At 41.1% G+C, this 20,323-nt stretch overlaps 1 protein-coding gene across 1 annotated transcript in view; it reads left to right on the top strand.

Annotated features, from left to right (window-relative positions):
- SLC1A2 (solute carrier family 1 member 2) overlaps nucleotides 1-20,323 on the top strand; it is a 220,645-nt gene that overhangs the window by 183,798 nt on the left and 16,524 nt on the right. The gene's annotated exons all lie outside the window — the stretch shown is intronic.

Raw genomic sequence — 20,323 nt, forward strand, 5'->3', positions numbered from 1 at the left:
AGCAACTTGTCCAGTGTTTCACAGTTGTCAAGAAACAAAGCCAGGACTCAAACCAAGGTGTCTCCGTGTCATTGCATTGGTCCCGAGTACGATAGGGAAATTTGGAAGTGGCTTTCCCTAGATCATGCTTAAAATCAGGAAGATTACCATGCAAAGCCAGTTGTCACTCCTAGTCCACACTGGCCATCCTAAGAATGAGCAATAGAATAGGCCAGAGTAGGCTGGGTCTCTCTATTCTCAGCCTTCCAAATTTCACTAGTTTTAGAGCCAGAGTGATTTCTTCTGTTCCATGGATCAACCCTGCTTGACCATCCTCCCCTCCTTGATCAGCAGGTCAGGTGGGTGGGGCAAGACTTCAAGCATCTTCCTATTTGTCACTGGGTTTGGTTCTTGGAAAAGTGTCTGGGAAAAGCCAGGTTGGCTGGACTTAGAAGGGCAGGCGCATACCTACTGTCCTCTAGAATTCGCCTCCCTTCTTTTTCTGCATGGCTGGCCCTCCTGGAATTTCTCCAGGCCTATCTGTCAAGGCCAAGACATTTTCCAGGCTTGCACAATAATCTCTGCAGTGAAGGAGGGGCCATGGAGTGTCTCAAGTGCCCTAATCCCAGTTAAAAGTTCACTTGGAAAAGTCTCCTCACAGGGGCTTGCTTTCATTTCCCCATTTGAAGCTCCTTCCTGACTTCACAGAGTTCAATTCAACTCAATTCAGCAAAGTAGGAAGGGCCTTAGAGGTGGCAGGCTCTGAGCTAGGAGTTGGGAAAGAGATGAAGATGGAAAATACCATAGTTCTTCCTTTCAGGGAGCTAGCTCATAGAAGGGATAAGTCAATCACACAAATTAGGGTAGAACAGGACAACAGTAAAGGAGATAGTCAGGCTAAACAGTCTGGAAAAATCTGAAATGGAAGAGATCATTTTTATCTGGGCTCAGGATAGGGGAGATGCCTTTTTTTCTTTTTTCTTTTTCTTTCCTTTCCTTTCCTTTTTTTTTTTTTTGTTTTGGTGAGGCAATTGGGGTTAAGTGACTTGCCCAGGGTCACACAGCTAGTAAGTGTCAAGTGTCTGAGGTCAGATTTGAACTCAGGCCCTCCTGACTCAAGGGCCGGTGCTCTATCCACTGCACTACCTAGCTGCCCTGAGAGGGGAGATCTCAAGAAGGCAAAAAGATGACAGTAAAAACTGATAAGTCTGGAATCTGAGGACATGAATTTGAATTCTGGCTCGGCCGCTTACCACCTATGGTAAAACACGTCACCTCACTGGGTCTCATGTTCCACATCTATAAAATGGGAGGGGCGAGCTAAGCTAGATAACTCATTTGGGGATGTGGGGTGGGGCAGTGTGGGTTAAGTGACTTGTCCAGGGTCACACAGCTAGTAAGTGTCAAGTGTCTGAGGCTGAATTTGAACTCAGGTCCTCCTGAATCCAGGGCCAGTGCTTTATCCACCGTGCCACCTAGCTGCCCCTAGATAATTCTTAAGATCTCTAATAGCTCTAAATCTTTAACCCTACAAAGGTTTTCATGGAGGAAGCATCACCTGAGCTGGTCATTGAAGGGAAAGAAGGATTTGAGCAAGGATGCAGAAGGGTTGCAATGTGTTCCAAGCATGGAGGAAAATATATGTTCATGGAGCTGGGAGAAGAAAGAATGAAACTGTGGAAAGTTGGTGGTTTATTTCAGCTGGCACGCAGAGGTGAACTTTGAATTTTAGAGCTGAACAGGATTAGATCACAAGGTCATAGAATCATGGTCTGAGAGATGTTAGGCCCTTCAAGAGGCTGTCCTTTCCATCGCTTTCTTTCTTTCTTTCCTTCTTTCTTTCTTTCTTTCTTTCTTTCTTTCTTTCTTTCTTTCTTTCTTTCTTTCTTTCTTTCTTTCTTTCTTTCTTTCTTTCTTTCTTCCTTCCTTCCTTCCTTCCTTCCTTCCTTCCTTCCTTCCTTCCTTCCTTCCTTTCTTTCTTTCTTTCTTTTTTTTTGGCGGGGCAATGGGGGTTAAGTGACTTACCCAGGGTCACACAGCAAGTAAGTGTCAAGTGTCTGAGGCCGGATTTGAACTCAGGTCCTCCTGAATCCAGGGCCGGTGCTTTAACCACTATGCCATCTAGCTGCCCCCTTTGGTTTTGTTTTGTTTTGTTTTGTTTCATCTCTTTCATTTTACAGATAAGGAAACTGAGGCACGGAGAGGATAAGTGGCTTGGCCCACACCACCACAAGCTTGTTCGTAGTAGAGCTAAGACCAAGAGCACCATCTCAGGTCTCCCAGGCTTAGGATTCTTCCCAGCCTTCCCACATCCCATTACTGTCAGCCCAATTCTCTTAAATTGGCCCCCAAACTTTCACAGCTATCAGTGGTCACTTCTGAGAAAAATCTGACTCATTTTGGTTTTATGGCATAAGAGTTGCCAGGTTGCTCTGGACTTATTCTCCAGTCATCGACAAAGCCAGTCTGAGCCGTAAGCCTGCATGGAAACTTGCTGCTGGGAGCAGAATTCAAATGCAAAAAGGGAAAAAATATCTTTTTCTTCCCTTCTTGAGCTCCTCGCTCTTAGCATCACAAATTCAAGTGGCAAAATGTTTTGAAAACGACAGCTTTTGTGGGATGTGCCCAGTCCATGTGCCCTTGACTATCTGGGGCAATTTTCATCCTCATCAACTGCCTTTCCTAATCCATCCCTCTTTTTTTTTTTTTTTTTAGTGAGGCAATTGGGGTTAAGTGACTTGCCCAGGGTCACACAGCTAGTAAGTGTTAAGTGTCTGAGGCCGGATTTGAACTCAGGTACTCCTGACTCCAGGGCCAATGCTCTATCCAGTGCGCCATCTAGCTACCCCCAGCTGTGTGTTTTTGAACAAGTCACCTGACTTCTCTGGGCCTAAGTCTCTTCATATCTGTAAAATGGGCATAATCTAATACTCATACTCCCTTCCTTACAGGATTGTTGTGAAGATGTTAGACTGAAAGAATGAATTCCATTACACAGTAATATACAATGTATATTAATGCAAAAAGAATCTGTAAGGTGTGTGTGTGCTTAACAATAAATACTAAAATCAGGTCAAAATGGGTACATGATTTAGACATAAAAGGTGATACCATAGGTCAGTCAAGAGAGGAAGGAATGGTTTATCTCTCAGATTTATGGAAAGGGGGACAGTTTATGACCAAAACAGACATAGAGAATATTATGAAATGCAAAATGGAAGACACTGATTACATTAAATTAAAAAGGTTTTGTACAAACAGAAGCAATGCATCCAAAATTAGAAGGGAAGCAGAAAGCTGGGAAACAATTTTTATAGCCAGTATTTCTGATAAAGGCCTCGTTTCTAAAATATATTGGGAACTAAATAAAATTTATAAGAATCCAAGTCATTCCCCAATTGAGAAATGGGCAAAGAACATGAACAAGCAGTTTTCTGACAAAGAAATCAAAGCTATCTATTGCCACATAAAACAATGCTCTAAATCACTATAGATTAAAGAAATGCAAATTAAAACAATTCTGAGATACCACCTCACACCTGTCAGATTGGCTAATATGACAAAAAGAGAAAATAATAAATGTTGGAGAAGCTGTGGGAAAATTGGAACACTAATGCATTATTGGTGAAGCTGTGAACTCATCCAGTCATTCTGGAGAGCAATTTGGAACTATGCCCAAAGGGCTATAAAGCTGTGCATACCCTTTGACCCAGCAATACCACTATTAGGTCTTTTTCCCAAAGAGATCATAAAAAAGGGAAAAGGACCCACATGTACAAAAATATTTTTAGCTGCTCTTTTTGTGGTGGCAAGGAATTGGAAATTGAGGGGATGCCCAATAATTGGGGAATGGCTGAACGAGTTGTGGTATATGAATGTAATGGAATACTATTGTGCTGTAAGAAACGATGAGCAGGCAGATTTCAGAGAAACCTGGAAGGACTTACGTGAACTGATGGTGAATGAGATGAGCAGAACCAGGAGAACATTATACACAGTATCAACAACATTGTGTGTTGATCAACTGTGATAGACTTGACTCTTCTCAGCAATACAGTGGTCCAAGATAGTTTCAATGGACTCATCATGGAAAATGCTCTCCAAATTCAGAAAAAAAGAACTGTGGCATATAGATGCAGATCGAACCACACTATTTCTGGATTTTTTGTGTTTTTCTTTTTTTCTTTTTTAGTGACACAGTTGGGGTTAAGTGACTTGCCCAGGGTCACACAGCTAGTAAGTGTTAAGTGTCTGAGGCCGAATTTGAACTCAGGTCCTCCTGACTCCAGGGCCAGTGCTCTATCCACTGCGCCACCTAGCTGCCCCCTAATCCATCCCTCTTAAGAGAGGTCTTTCTTCCCACCCACCCCACATACATCATTCTCCTGGGAGAAGGAGTCTCTTGTTCTCTTGTGCCACCAATGGGACTTCCTGCCCTTACAAATTCATTCCCCCAATGGACGGCATCTTCCTTGAAGCCAAAGGGTAGCTTTGAGTTCATTGATCACCATGACCCAGAAAGTTGCCGTGGTGCCTCCTGAAGGTGCCCAAGGCTTACTAGCAGAACTCTAACAGAAGTGAGGCAGGTGGGAAGCTTGCCTAAGGTGAGCAAAGCTGAGGAGGTGCAGAAAAATATACAATGTATTCATCTGTTTCCAAGTGAGCTGTAGGTGGAGTAGGAGGAGATCATTTTAGATCCTTAACTAGTGAGTAAAATTAGTCATCTCCAGTGAATGTTTAGATATTTTTATATTTGGATATATCTCACCTTTGCTGAGTGTCCCTGGACAAGTCATTGCACCTCTCCAGGCTCCTTCTGTAAAATGAGGGAGGGGTCAAATCTACCACCAGAACAGCAACACTTCCTGGTGCAGCCTCAACCAGGTTAAAATATTTAATATTTTAAATACTTTAAATTATCTAATAAAATATTTTACAAAATAAGTATTTTGGGGAAATATTTAACAAAATAGGAAAAATTCCAATAGAACCTGCACAATGTTAATATGTAATTTTGGGGGCGGAGGGAGGCAGGCAATGAGGGTTAAGTGAGTTGCCCAGGGTCATACAGCTAGTAAGTGTCAAGTGTCTGAGGCCAGATTTGAACTCAGGTCCTCCCGAATCCAGGGCCGGTGCTTTATCCACTGTGTCACCTAGCTGCCCCTATATGTAATTTTCTAAATCGATGTGTGATCAGTAAAGATCCTTTGTATGATGTGGTAAAAATTATTTGTGGTAAAGATTAATATTCCCGTTTTTAGCTAACTCATTTGGGAGGGGCCACATCTGGCCCTAAAAGGTCCCTCATATTTCCGGGACCCCAATACTAAGGCAAGTCACCCAAATAACACTCAGTATAACAAATTTTGGCCCTCACAATGGTTTGGTGGCACCATTTCTAGTTGAGTTTGACACCCCTGTAACTAGCTGGTCTCTGATGTGCCTTCTTAGCTTTGGTGACATCTCTTGGGTAAAGGCCCTCATGATGCTCAAGCAGCCTGAGAGAAGAAAACTCTTTGTCTGCTAATCAGGGGCACCTCAGAAAATTCCAGGAGGCTCTCAAAAACACTGGATGAAACCATCAAGGTGGCACAGCAGATAAAGAGTGCCAGGCCAAAGTTAGGAGACCTGAATTCAAATCTGGCCTCGGACATTTACTAGCTGTTTGACCTTGGTCAGATCACTTAACTTTTTTTGCCTCAGTTTCTTCAATTGAAAATGTAGATAATAAAAGTACCTACTTGCTAGGGTTGTTGTGAGAATCAAATGAGGTGTTCAAGGAGGGACTAGAAACTCCGGCGCATGGGCTTGCTGAGCCCTTTTTAGGGCTGCTCTTCTACCTTTGGTATTGTCCACTTTCACCCAATTCTCACCTGTAACTCAAAGAAGCTTTAGTTATGCACAGCAGCCACACTCTGGTAAAGTGTCTCAGCAGATGGGCTAAACTAGGTTGAGGTTGACAGATAGGCCTCAAACCCATCTACCGCAATTATGTCAAGACTTCCACTGGTGCAATGGGTAGATGAGAACAATTTGTTCGAACAGTCATAAAGGCGGCTGGAGCAGGCAGTGTGTAACACTCAGAGGTTAGTCAGTCACCAAAGACACCAAGATCACTGCATCCTGGACCATCTCCAGTTGTCCTGACTTTTGTCCTGCCACTGGACTTTGATGACTCTGGAAGAGACAACGGAGCTGATGACGTTGCGTCACTCTGCTTCACTTAGATCCAAATCACACACGAGTCAAGACTTCACCCCATGATGTCACTGGTCCTCTTCAAGATGAAGGATGAACCACAGTTGTTTTCATGTTGTCTCTTCCATTAGACTGTGAGCTGCTTGAAGGCAAGGACTGTCTTTTGCCTTTCTTTGTATCTCTGTTCAGCCATTTTTTCCAGTCATGTCCAACTCTTTGTAATCCAATTTTTTTGGCAAAGATCTTGGAATCGTTTTCCATTTCTTTTTCCAGATAATTTTATAGATAAGGAACTGAAGCAAACAGGATGAAGTGGCTTGCCCAGAGTCACACAGCTAGTAGGTGTCTGAGGCCAGATTTGAATTAGTGCTTAATAAATATTTGTGGACAATTATAAAGCAAAGATGATCGGTTTGGGCCTGAGATGCTAAAGGACATTCTTTCACCCCCAACTGTAGGGAGTAGTAAAAGGGGATCAAGCCCAATCATTGAGGATTGATATATGATGAAAACCACTGAAAATATGGGGAAAAGTAACGATTTTACAGCTTCCCAAATAGCACAGAACAAACATTTTGGAGAGTCATTCAAGGGGAAACCACTTTTTAACACATTTAGATGCAATGGGTCTGTGGATCCAAAATAGGAGAACAAAGAATTCACCATTGTCCAAACGCTTTGAAAAAAAGACTTTCTAGAAACACCAAAAAGAGGTCAACCATTTTATTTGCTTACCCACTGATATGGTAGTCACCAATTTTTTTTTTTTTTCTGAATAGACATATCAGGAGAGAAATGGAAACTGAGAAACGTACCAGATTTCCACTCCCTAGCTACGGGTCCCTGGGAAAGTCACTTAAAAACTAATATTTAGGGGCAGCTAGATGTCATAATAGATAAAGCACTGGCCCTGAATTCAGAAGGACCTGAGTTCAAATCCAGCCTCAGAAACTTGATACTTACTAGCTGTATGACTCTGGTCAAGTCACTTAACACTCATTGCCCCACAAAAACTAACAACAACAACTAACATTTATCTAGCACACACTATGTGCCAGGCACTGGGCTAAGCAGTTCACAAGCATTACATTCAATCCTCACAACAACACTTATTATTATTGTTAGAAATAATAATAGTAAGTAATTATTATCCATAATAAAAAATAGGTGCTATTATTATCCTTATTTTACAGATGAGGAAAGTAAAGCAAATAGAGGTTAAATGACTTTCTCAGGGTCACAGAGCTGGTAATTATATGAGGCAGAATTTGAACTCAGCTCTTTCTGACTCCAGGCCTGATGCTTTATCCACTGTGCTCCCAAGCACATGTGAAAACCTGGTTTGATGTGAGGATCAAATGAGGTACTATTTGTTAAGTGCTTTGCAGTCCTTAAAGTGATACAAAAATCCAAGTTATCACCACCACCACCACCACCACTATCTCCATTATCACTACAATCATCACCATCAATCAACGTCATCATCGCCATGACCGTGATCACCAGCATCACCATTATTCCATTTGGGGAATACTGGATTTATTTTAGCAAATAATACCATACCTTTAAATATTTCTAAGCCTTGTTTATTGGTGTTTCAAATCTGCCTAGTTATGACTTTTCCTCTCCAGAGTTTTGAGACAATGTAGTATAGTGGGGAAAGCTATGGATTTGTAATCCCGAGGACCTGGGGTTGAACCCTGGCCTACTCTACTACTTAGTATGTGGCTTACATCAAGCACTTTACCTCATATGGAAAATGATGGAGTTGGACGAGATGATCCATAATGTCCCTTCCAGCTCTAAATTCTATGAAGGACTGTTCAAGTCATATGACTCTTAAACACCACCCAAAAGAGCTGTAACTAGAGCTGGTGTGTCTGGGGCTTTGCCCAGGGGAGGAAAAAGGGAAGATTCATTACCGGTTGAGTCATAAAATAGGAGCTAGATGGAGGATGGGGATAGAAGTGAGACAATAAATAAAAAGATGGAGAAAATAAATGGACGACCAGTTTTAGGAGGATATTTCTAAGCCAGGGAATGGCCAGAGGGTGATACTAGAGTCTTCCCTCTGAGATCACCCCCATTCATTTATCCCATATTTTATCTGTACCTAGTTGTTGGCATGGTGTCTCCACCATTAAACTTTATGCTCCTTGAGGACAGGGGCTTGGTTTTGCCTTTTTCTGTACGTGATTTCTGTATATAACAGTGCCTGGCACATAATAGGTATGTAGTAAATACTAATTAACTCACTGGTGAATGAAATCGACTGCAAGGGCAGTGTTGAAGGATCAGCAGGCATTAATCCTAGAGTAGAGAAAACTTGGGACACATAGGAATAACAGAAGCAAGAACACCAGCAATCCCTGACAACCATGAAGCTCTTTGCATAGATTATTTCATTTGACATCCACAGTAACTTATAAGGTAGGTGCTAGATGCCCTTTCACATATAAGTAAAGGATCTTAGAGGTCATTTATTCCAATTGCATCATTAAATTTCAATTTTTTAAAAGTCTGAACCTATTATGAAAGAGATCATTTTTATACACACAGTAGAACACACACACACACACACACACACACACACACAAGACTTGTGAAGCCACGAAGCTTCATCTCATATTGTTTCCTTTAAAAAAAAAGTATATAATAAATTCCACACTTTCAAAGCTGTCCTATTTGTTGGTACTTCTGTCTCTATTTATTTGGATTATCTTCTGTGTATTTTAAAAGATTGTTTTCACTATTGGTTCCCCCAATAATAAATCCCATAATCTGAATTTTTAAATTAGAGAAAGAAAAAAATCTTATAACAATCACAAAATAATCATCAACATCAACTCAATAAAATATGTATTATAATAATCAATTAACATTTATTAACACCTACTATGTGCCAGGAACTGCACTATGTGTAAGGGATACCAAAAAAGAGGCAAAAGACAGTCCCTGTCTTCAAGGAGCTTACAATCTGTTGGCAAATAACCAGTCAAGTAAAATGAATTGCCACTGTGGATATATCCAAAAATGTATGTCTTTCTCCACTTAGAGTCCATGACCTCTCTGACAGGGGGCAAAATGCTTCATCACAGGTTTTTTGGAGACAAAAACGCTCATAACTTTAGTCAGAGCTCCTGTGGCTTTCAGAGTTGTCTTGTTACTTTATAAATTGGTCTTGTTACTTTATACATTAGTCTTGTTCCTTTATACATTGGTTTCCTGGTTCTAATCACTTCACTTTACATCAGTTCCTACTCTCCAGGATTTTCAGAATCTGTTTTCTTTTTCATTATTTCTTAATGAGTCTTTGTTTTTCTCATCTGTGCCACTTCACTAACCACTTCACAGGGCTGCTATGAGGCATGTACCTTATATGCCTTGTGCAGTCAAAATTATTGCCACAGCCAAACTAACCAAAGTTCTAAGCAATGCCTCCTGCCTGTTTGGTTCAGTAAATCAGAAGGATGTCTAGGTTTCAGATCTTGTCCAGCAATGCTTCAATTCAAGAGAATCAGGCATGTTGAAAAGAGACCAGTGTCTATAGGGACTAATTAGTCATGGTGCCCTATTCCAGGGTAAATAGAGAGCAGGAGGCTGCTTTTTTTTTTTTTTTGCAGGCAATGGAGGTTAAGTGACTTGCCCAGGGTCACACAGCTAGTAAGTGTCAAGTGTCTGAGGCCGGATTTGAACTCAGGTACTCCTGAATCCAGGGCCGGTGCTTTAACCACTGCGCCATCTAGCTGCCCCAGGAGGCTGCTTTGACTAGATTTCTGGGGAAAGTGTCCAATGAGAAGCAAGGTGGTTCCCAACAGAGGTCATAGCAGGGTTACTTTGATCACAAAGGTAGGAAACCCAGACATATGAACAAGTAACACCAAAGAGTGAACAAAGGATAGAACACCACAATGATGAATACACCGTGCTGCAGTAAGACTTCCTGTTTTTCATATGTTTGGTCCTACCATGTCATTTCTGGGGAAGTTAAGGGAAATAGACAATTTCACACCTCCCCCCTCTCCCCCAAGGAAAATTGGTTTCTAGGATATGTAGTCACCCTTAAGCTCTGGCTAGATGCTTTTAATGGAAACATAGGGTGTGACTGTGAGAAGGACCCCTGCTTTGGACTGCTTGAACCCCACCAATCAGACCATTGAGATTCAAGCAATGTATGTCTATTGTTGGCTGGTGGGTTTAGGGTGAAAAAATTTTTGATGCAAAGGGCTCAGATTTCCTTGGTGAGAGTTTGGAGATATCTTCCTGGTCTGAGTCATCCTCTGGGTGAGAACCAACCCCTAGTCACAAGACAAATATTTACAGTTTTCAGGTTAAATTCAAGGAGACCTGGTATGGAAAGGTCAAGATCCCTGTATTCTAACTGTGGTTCTTCCACTAACTCTGTTTATGTCTTTATGGATGTTACTTCACCACTCAAGCTGCCCATGTCCTCATTTGTCAAAAGAGGGGGTTGATTTAAGAGGTTAAACAATCCATCAAAAAGCATTTATTAAGAGTTCCCTATGTGCCAGACACTCTGAAAAGTAATGGGAACACAAAGGAACATGGCCTCCAAGATCTCTTCCAGTTCTAAAAAGAACAGAAAAGAATTAAAATTCAGTGGGGATGCCCATCGAATGAGGGAGGGATGAACAAAATGTGGTATATGAATGTCATGAAATATTTTTGTAAGAAATTATGAAAGAAAATATTTTAGAAGATCTTGAATATTCTAAACATGCAAAGTGAAGTAGACAAAATCAGGGAAACAACTTTTACAAGTATAGTAAGTGCAATTTGATACTCACAGAACATCTGCCCTCAAGGGCACTTTGTAGAGTTTGGGGCATCTCTTCTCTACTGCCATTGGTTTAAGCCCCCACCAGCTATGGTACCCTCTTTGTTAAGTACCAGTGACTTGAGCCCTACTTCCATTTAACTACTTAACATCAATTAGCTTTTGAAAAGGGTATTTACATCAAGAACACATTACAAACATTTTCCCCACTACCTTAGTGGCATACCCTCCTCTGTCCCATCTCAGTCTCCAAGCAAAGCAGGCTTACTCAGCACAGTTCCTACATAATACTGGTCCCATGGAGTTCATGTCCAGATGGTGTGGCATGACTGTTCAGAAAAATCTTCTACTCAGCTTCCCTGGGCTAAGTTTTGAAGAGTACTCCAAAAGGCTACTAAAGGGCATTCATGATGGGCTGGCTGCAAAACCCAACCTAGACTTTTAATTCCCATATTTCTGTGGCTCCCTCTCCTGATCTCGGGGTTAAGATCCTTCACCTGAAACAAAAAAGTACAAATGCAGAGGTCAAGCAGCTAGGTGTCACAGTGTATAAAGCACCAGCCCTGGATTCAGGAGGACCTGAGTTCAAATCTGGCCTCAGACACTTGACACTTACTAGCTGTGTGACCCTGCGCAAGTCACTTAACCCCCATTGTCCCACCAAAAAAAAAAAAAAAAGAATGTTTGTTTAAGAAAAATGCAGAGGTCAAGGGCCAAGGTCTTTCAAAAGGCATCAAAGGGAAAAAAGTTTCTATGGATGTCCTTATAGCATTGTCTCGTCAAACAGTGTGCCGTGGGCAAAGGAATCATACCACCAGATATCAGGAAGATGACCAAAGAGGGTGACTCTGGTTTTAAGAAGAAGCCCCCAGGTCCAGCTATGCAGCAGATGTTCTGTGAGAATCAAATTGTACTCACTATACTTGTAAAAGTTGTTTCCCTGATTTTGTCTATTTCACTTTGCAATTCTATCCTCTCATTGCCTTCCTCCCTCCCCTTTCCCCTCCCTGAGGTAGTGGACAATCAGGTATAGGTTATGCATGTGCGATTATGTAAAACATTATCATATTAGTCATTTTATATAAAAATATTCAAGTGAAAAAAGAAGAAAATGCAAAGTAGCATGCTTCAGTCTGTGTTCATTCAATATCGCTTCTTTCTCTGGAGGTAGATAGTATACTTTATCATTAGTCCTTTGGGATTGTCTTGGATATGCAGCACATTTATTTTTTGCAGGGCAATGAGAGTTAAGTGACTTGTCCAGGGTCACACAGCTAGTAAGTGGCAAGTGTCTGAGGCTGGATTTGAACCCAGGTCCTCCTGAATCCAGGGTCGGTGCTTTATCCACTGTGCCACCTAGTTGCTCCCTATGCAGCACATTTTAAAAAGTTCCTCCTAACCACATGGTCAGCATTTTAGAACCAGATACAGAATGTCTATTCATTCTCCCTAGTCTTTTTTTTTTTTTAGGCAATCAGGGCTAAGTGACTTGTCCAGGGTCACACAGCTAATAAGCGTCAAGTGTCTGAGGCCGGATTTGAACTCAGGTCCTCCTGAATCCAGGGCTGTTGCTCTATCTATTGTGACACCTAGCTGCCTCTCCATAGTCTTTCAAATGAAATTCCATTCTATGTCATCATGCCTCTCCCAGAGGCAGGGTCCCTACACACTTTCATTTGAGGAAGCTGCATCAGCTGAGCCCACAGATGCCCTCTGTGCATGTTCCATGCTCTACATTACACAAAAACAACAACATTGTAAGGAAAAATAGCTTTGAAAGACTAGGGGCATCTAGGTGGCATAATGGATAGAGTAATGACCCTGGAGTCAAGAGGACCAGAGTTCAAATCTGACCTCAGACACTTAACACTTACTAGCTGTGTGACCCTAGGCAAGTCACTTAACCCCAATTGACTTACAAAAAAAAAAGAGAGAGAGAAACTTTTTTTTAAAATGCACAAAAAGGGACAGAAGGAAATTCAGAAGAAAGTATAGATAATTAGGACAGTTATGAAAATAAAGCATTTAATTTATATGTATATATGTATATATGCACATATATACACATATATTATAAGTTTATTTTTATTACAAATATATATTCTTTTTATCATTCCCTTATCACAGTTATTTTATCACCTATCATAATTCATAATATTTTATTATTTTAAACATATTTAAAGCAGCTAGTATGAAATTGAAATTTCCAGTTCATATGCTATCCTCTCTGTGTGTTCTATTGTATAGAAGTAGATGCTTTTTTTAGTGTTTTAGTTCCGACCAAAATAAATTTGAGAATAAATGCATTTAAATCTAATTAAAATATATGGGCCATAAGAAAAGGAAAAGAAAATATGTCATCAGGGAAGCTTGTAATAGGAATAAAAGACAGAACATGTGGGAAGGGCAAGTGGTGACTAATGGACAGCAAAGAGTCCCCCTGGTACCCTCAGGATATCAAGAGAAGCTGAGAATGGCTGCAGTCCATTGACTGGACTTCCAGTGGTGAACACATGGGAAGGCAGGCATAAGAACTGCACAGAATGGGTTGCAATCTGCTTGCTTGGAGGAAATAAGCAAGTTGATTGAGTCACAGATCCAACGGAGCAATTGCCTATTTGAGGACTCAGAGTTCTCACCTTGGTATCCCTAGGTGAAGTTACCATGTAATGGAGAACCTCTGTAATGAAGCCAACAGAATCATAGAAGAATCTTAAAGGTGGAAGGTATCTTAGAGGCCGTCTACAGCTAGGCTATATGAGTGCAAGAAAGAGATGAAAGGCATTGCCTTTTTTGTTTTCTCAGATGTTGGGAAGGGAAGCAGATATTTTAAAAGTCTCCTATGAGATGCTTAAGTCCCCATAACTAAGCAGGCGCTGGCCCCTCTCAATATCTGGAATTTCTCTCTCTTTCTCTCTCTCTCTCTTGGAGAAACCACTTCTTAGTTTCTCTTCTCTTGATCTCTGGTTCCCAATTGAATTGCTCAGGGCCAGAAGAAATTCCACTTAAGAGTTGTTGTTGTTGGCTTTTTACTTTTTACTTTTTATTTTCTCATTCTGAAAAGCTAAGTGGTTTCTAATGTGTTGGTTCTTTCCCATGGCCTCATCCATTCAAGTGCAGAGACCCAGAGTGATTAAATAATTGAATTCAGATTGATCTGGTTTGGAAGATTCATCCCACAGTGGGGTTTTCTCTCTATCTCAGACTCCCCAGCTTCTGGTTCACCATTAGTATTGTGTCAAATATAGAGGGTGATTTGACTGAGGGATTTGAGTAGGAGGAGGAATGAATCTGCTTTTCAGAATGTGCAGACTAGTGATTTATTGACTAGACTTGACTACCACTTTAATCCATCCAATGAGCTCACTGTTTCATTCAATCAGCCCACTATGTGCCAGGCATTGTGGATGCAAGTTCTCATTGTGGTATTTCAGGTACCAATAGAATAAGCACTGGGAGAAGCTTTTCTCCTCTCCTGAACCAATCCTTGATTCCCAGTTCCCATGAAGGACCAAGGGCTTAGTGGAACAGTGCCACAGGAAGCTCTATCTAGAGACAGCTAAGAGGAGCAGTGGATAGAGAGCTGGGCCTGGAATCAGGAAAACTTGAGTTCAAATCCTGCCTTAGACACTTATGAGCTGTGTGACCCTGGGAAAGTCACTTCATCTCTGTCTGCCTCAATTTCCTCATCTGTAAAATGGGGGTAATAATAGTACCTACCTCCCAGGGCTGTTGTAAGGATTAAATGAGATAATATTGCTAAAACATTTAGCACAGTGCCTGGAGCATAGTAGACACTTAATAAATGCCTTTCTCTCCTCTTTCCTTCCCTTCCCTTCCCTTCCCTTCCCTTCCCTTCCCTTCCCTTCCCTTCCCTTCCTTCCCTTCCCTTCCCTTCCCTTCCCTTCCCTTCCCTTCCCTTCCCTTCCCTTCCCTTCCCTTCCCTTCCCTTCCCTTCCCTTCCCTTCCCTTCCCTTCCCTTTCACTTCCCTTCCCTTCCTTCCACTTCCCTTCCTTCCACTTCCCTTCCCTTCCACTTCCCTTCCCTTCCCTTCCCTTCCCTTCCCTTCCCTTCCCTTCCCTTTCACTTCCCTTCCCTTCCTTCCACTTCCCTTCCTTCCACTTCCCTTCCCTTCCACTTCCCTTCCCTTCCCTTCCCTTCCCTTCCCTTCCCTTCCCTTCCCTTCCCTTCCCTTCCCTTCCCTTCCCTTCCCTTCCCTTCCCTTCCCTTCCCTTCCCTTCCCTTCCCTTCCCTTCCCTTCCCTTCCCTTCCCTTCCCTTCCCTTCCCTTCCACTTCCCTTCCCCTTTCTTCCTTCTTTCTTTCCTTAGGATTCCTTTTAGAGTTAAGTGGTGAAGTTTTGCTTTGTTTTGTTTTTTAATTTTTACTTAGCCCTTTTGTTCTAAGAGATCTGTGTGGTTTTCTTTTATATTTCTTGAAATTTGATGCCTAGGCTCTTTTTTGGTGATGGTTTTTAGGTAGTCCAATAGGCCTTAAATTTTCTCTCCTTGATCTGTTTCCCAAGTCATTTGTTTTTGCTATATCTTAAATTGTCAGTTTTTTTTCAGTCTTTTAACTTTGCTTCAATATTTCTTATTGTATTGTGGAGCATTGGCTTCTATTCGGTCTGTTGGTTTTGTTTTGTTTTGTTTTGTTTTGTTTTGTTTTGTTTTGGTGAAGCAATTGGGGTTAAGTGACTTACCCTGGGTCACACAGCTAGTAAATGTCAAGTGTCTGAGGCTGGATTTGAACTCAGGTCCTACTGAATCCAGGGTCAGTTCTCTATACACTGTGCCACCTAGCCACCCCTGCTCCATTGTTTTTATGGAGTTAATTGCTTTGTCAAATTGTTAATTTCCTTTCCAAATCTTTATTCCAAACTTCTCATTTCTTTTCCATTTTTTCCTCTAGTGCTCTCATTTCATTTATAAAAAACATTTTAAATACTTTTAAAAAGCCTCTTACTTTATATCTTCCAAGGACTATAATTGAGTTTGTGCCCAAGCTATTTATTTCTTTGAAACTTTTCTTGTAGATATTTTGGAGTAATTCTGGCCTCCCTAGGTTAGTATCTTGATCATCCCTGTCACTATAATAGTTTTTTTTTTCTTTTTTGTATCCTTCTTCTTCCAGTCTTCTCTCTGACTCTGGACTTCATGTTAGGTCCAGGCTTTGCCCACTTCTTTTTGTTTGTTTGTTTTTTGTTTTTTGCATGGGGCAATGGGGGTTAAGTGACTTGCCTAGGGTCACACAGCTTGTAAGTGTTAAGTGTCTGAGGCCGGATTTGAACTCAGGTACTCCTGAACCCAGGGCTGATGCTTTATCCACTGCACCACCTAGCCACCCCCCAGGCTCTGCCCACTTCTGGAGGGCAGAAGTCTAGGATAGTTCTGTTGTTGCTTTGGGGGAGGATATTGAGTTTTGTGTTATTCCAGGACCTCTAGAACATCTAGGACTGGGGGGGGGGGCTGCTGAAAAGCTTTCAATGCTTCCTGAGTGGTCTGATCCAGGGCAGGGTCTGATGGTTGCCTTTCCTGGTCTGAGGCTCTGCAAGTTCCTGGGTTTGAGTGTGACCTTTGAGCCTGTGGTTTGGCTACTTTGGAGTTTCAGTAAACTGCTATTAGACTCTGCTAGTCGGAAATCTCTGCTGATTTAGAACGACACTGATATAGGTTTCCCTTTCATCTGGAATTCTTGGCTTCATTATTCCTCTGCAGGCTTCAGACTGGACAGGAAGTGTAGTATACCATACAGCCTAGGGTCAGTCAGCACTTCTTAGCTTGTAACACTACCCCTCCTTAGCCTTCCCTGGATTTGTGACCTAGGACCAGGTAGTGAGCAACAAGGCTTCCAGTTGACACCTGTTCCAGCACCCTTCATACAGTTGGGATGATCCAGTATGTATCTGGGACCTCTCATTGCCTTTGGACACCATCTCTGTCCTCCTTCAGTACCTGGGTGCTGGAATTCTTTGTGCATTAGGCTCCTGACCAGGCTTTATCCACAGCACCCACATATGTCTTTGTCTGTCACCTTATGTGGACCTGGGCTAGGAAAATGACTTATTATTACTTTTTTCCCCTTGAATTTCTACCTTAATCAACCTGTCTGATGTATTTTCTAAGTGCTTGGAGATTTGTTGAGGGAAGCTCATTGTACTTCTTCCTCCTATTGCACTATCCTGGCTCCCTGACTCACTTTTCTATTTGTATTCCCAGTACTTGTCCCATAATTGCTCAATAAATTATTTTTCATTCATTAATTAAAGGAGCTTATATTTTGCAATGCCATCCTAAGTTTACATCCTAACTTGAAAAAATACTACTCTCTCTTTTCCACCATGTTCTACTTTGAATTATTTATCAGTTGTATAAAACAGTAAAATAAGTGGTACCTTGCCTTTTTGACTATGGATGGCCATGCCTTATAGAGTCACAGGATCTCAAAGTAAGAGGAAACCTCATAGATCATCCAGTCCAATCCTTATCCAAAATTTGAATCCTACATAAAATATCCATTCAACAATTGGGTCAAAGGAACTATCCTTAGCTAACCTGGTGAGGAAAAGTCTTATGAAATATCATCTTGGAGTATCTGAAGGACCATCATATGAAATAAGGAGTATTGATAATAATATATAACATATTATATATAATATATAATACATAATAACATATAATGATCATAATAAAAAAAACTTGGGAGATGTATTTCTTTCCAGCTTGGGAAGAGAGGAAGTTAACTCAAGGTCAGGACTGGAGAATGGGATTTCTCCCAGTACAATGGGAATTTTAAGGTCCTCTTGAGAGAAAGAGAAGAAAAAAGATAGGTAGTAACTCCATCCTCTGCATACTCATTGAGTAACAACAGCACCCTTTTGACTAGTGGCAGCAACATCTGTAAACCCTCTCTTCAAGACAAAGCCTCCACATGGAACCACAAGAAGTGACCGCTAAATGGACAAGCTGATGACTATTTTTTATCATGGGTTCTTGCTCCAATTACTGGAGCACTGAGGCCAAAAACAGTCATGAGGAAATGATTTTCTTTACCCTATACTAGCCTAATTCCATTTCTAATAATATTTTTTATTATATCAAGTATTGTTTTTGACAGATCTAAACTTACTTCTCATAAGTACCTGTGGTTGACTCTTTCTTTACCATTACCTATATAGGAGATGTGTGTGTGTGTGTGTGTGTATGTGTGTGTGTGTGTAGCCTAATAGTGAGTGAGCATTAAAATGGCATAGTAGAAAATCATTAAATTTGTTTTTCAATACTAGTTTTGCAAATATATTATGAGTCAGTTAAACTCTCCAAGTTTCTGTTTCCTTGTTTGTAAAATGAGGGGCTTGGACAAAATGATTGATAAGGTCCTGTCCAGATTGAAATTTAGGATTTCGTTTTCTTTTGCACTTGAATATCAACTTTCTGAGACCATAATTTACTAATCATGTGTCAATGCACAGTGGTAGAGTTTCCTCATTGGGAATTCCTTATATAGCTCTGGCACAAAAAAATCCCAAACAGATTAGACAGATAGACAGACAGACAGACAGACAGATTAGATAGATGGATGGACAGATGGACAGATAAGTCAAGACTTATTCTCCTTGTTTGCTGAGGGCAGAACCAGAAACAACAGGCGGATGTGGCACCGAGAGAGAGAGAGAGAGAGAGAGAGAGAGAGAGAGAGAGAGAGAGAGAGAGACAGAGAGACAGAGAGACAGAGAGACAGAGACAGAGAGACAGAGAGACAGAGACAGAGACAGAGACAGAGATGAAGAGAGACAGAGACACAGAGACAGACAGAGAGAGAGAAGGAGAGAGAGAGAGAGAGAGAGAGAGAGAGAGAGAGAGAAATGACTTTTTCTATAGGAATCACTGACAGATTTGCTAACAATTAGAGCTTTCTAAAATGGAATGGGCTGCCTCAGGAAGTAGCGGATGCCTCTCTTTGCAGTTATTCAAGCAGTGGCTGAGTACATTAAATACATCCTTTTGGGTAAGAGCTATGCTGGATGACCCTAAAGTCCTTTAAACTATAAAATGTTAGAAATCCCTCTGGGGTGACAGCCACAGAAGGGTATCCAGTATACTGCATATATCTTCTGGGTATGGTCCCTGGAAGAATGTGGACAATAAAGTTACCACATGAAAAGGTATGGATGGGTTGACAACCATAAAGGGGAATATGCCCATCCACAATCTCCTTATCCATTATGTTTTTATTAATACAATATCTTTTTGGGCAAAACCATGCCTTTGACCAAAAACAAATGGTAGGAAATTATTACTTGACCTCCCAATTACTGTCATATAGGTTGAATAATATATCCTATTGTGATGAAATAATGGGATTTAGCAGATACTCAAAGACCCACCTGGAGAGTAATCTATACTGATTGAATCAAGTGAGAGTGATTGATTGCTGATTAAGCCTACTTCAAGTTAATTGAACTGTAATCACACTTGGCTATCCCTTAAGAAGGTATTGTTCTCAGAAGCTAGACTGTGAACTCAACTTGAGAACACATTCAAAACCAATGGATTTGGATGACACCAACCAATCAGCTTGAAGCAGTGTGTAAGGACCACCTCTGTTCCAGACCTATAAAAAGCTTCCACAATCAGTTTGCTGGAGAGAGTTCGTGATTGAAGCAGGCTTGTGGCAGAGGACTTGAGGAAGAATCAGCCCAGGCTGGAACTCTAGGCTAAATAGGCTTTTTTCTTAACTTTATGAACTCCATGGGAATATCTGTATGCTTTAATAAATGTTTAATGCCCAAGGACTGGTGCTAAAGCTTCTAATTTAAGGCGACCACAATTTAGATTTTAAACATCACACTATACACTTCACCACAGTTTATCCTTTTAGTTAATGAGAGCAAATCCCCATTTGGGGGCAGAAATATGGAAGATGTCTCAGTCCTGCTATATATCAAGAACTTTTTTTCTTAAAATTTTAGTACCTATCCTTCCCAGGCATATAAATCCTGTGTTATTCCCCCCTCCACCAGACTTGTCAACTAGTCTGAAAAGCCCCCCACCCCCCACCCCCACACACACTTCAATTAGAGACCAGAGCACAATTTTCTCCTTTTGGATTCCATTAGCCATTTAATGTTTTCCAATAAGTCCTTTCCATGAGGGCAGTATACATATCATGCCTTTTCTCTTTATAAGCAGTTTCTCAATAAATAAACAAATATCTGGGGAAAGAAGATACACTGTTTTTAAAATGAGGGCAACCAATTATCATGCACAGATGAATCAATAATATACTTTGTTTTTAGAAAATATCACACATCTGTGACACTAAATAGTACCCCAAAACATGGTATTTA

Source organism: Dromiciops gliroides, chromosome 6 (genome assembly GCF_019393635.1).
Source record: "Dromiciops gliroides isolate mDroGli1 chromosome 6, mDroGli1.pri, whole genome shotgun sequence".
Lineage (NCBI taxonomy): Eukaryota > Metazoa > Chordata > Mammalia > Microbiotheria > Microbiotheriidae > Dromiciops > Dromiciops gliroides.